Source organism: Megascapheus bottae, chromosome 28 (genome assembly GCF_031878675.1).
Source record: "Megascapheus bottae isolate mThoBot1 chromosome 28, mThoBot2.hap1, whole genome shotgun sequence".
Lineage (NCBI taxonomy): Eukaryota > Metazoa > Chordata > Mammalia > Rodentia > Geomyidae > Megascapheus > Megascapheus bottae.
The window spans coordinates 16,663,918-16,664,655 of NC_143536.1; the positions used below are offsets into that span (position 1 = coordinate 16,663,918).

At 39.8% G+C, this 738-nt stretch overlaps 1 non-coding gene across 1 annotated transcript; it reads right to left on the reverse strand.

Moving 5' to 3' along the window:
* Positions 1-364: 364 nt before the first annotated feature.
* On the reverse strand, positions 365-468 carry LOC150045335 (U6 spliceosomal RNA). Its single transcript, XR_016533018.1, has one exon. It is a non-coding gene; the product is annotated as a U6 spliceosomal RNA (small nuclear RNA).
* Positions 469-738: the final 270 nt, after the last annotated feature.

A 738-nucleotide genomic window follows, 5' to 3' on the forward strand; every position in this document is an offset into this window, starting at 1 on the left:
TGTATATTAAATGTTTATGAAGAGGTGCTTATGTATTACAATTTGGTGCAGTTCTCCTAAGACTATCCTCTTTTGGTCTCACTGTGTATAGATACCCTGAATCCTGTATACTTTGTTATATCTCATTGCATTTTAAATCTAACACCCACCTATCAGGGAGAACATGCACTATTTGTCTCCGGTGGTGGTTACCACACTCAACATGATTTGTTCTAGTTCCAGCCATTTCCCTGTGAATGCCATTATTTTATCCATTCTAATGTGCCATGTAAAATTCCATTCTATATAGATACTACACTTTGGGATCCATTCATCTACTGTGGGGCATCATTTCCATATCTTGGCTATTGCGAACAGTGCAGCAATGAACATGGATATAGACACTCATTTGCGTGTCATCCTTGTGAAGGGGTCATGCTAATCTCTGTATCATTCCAGTTTTAGTATATGGGCTGCCAAAGCAAGCACTGTGTGTTATTCATTAATACAGTGCTTATCTCTGAATGTCCTGCTAGTATTTCCTATGCCTCATTTTCCTTGATCTATCCTGACTTGTTTGGTAGCATTAGAATCCAAGTTTTCTGTCTTTAATCACCTATACCTTCAGTAGGATCTCAGTGAGTTTTAGAAGAGTGAGCCTCCAAAGAGAAACACCCCCACACACATACAAAGCAGGATTTGGGACTACGCTAGGGTGTCCCAAGAGTTTTCTCTGGGGTCCATAGGTTACTTATAGGC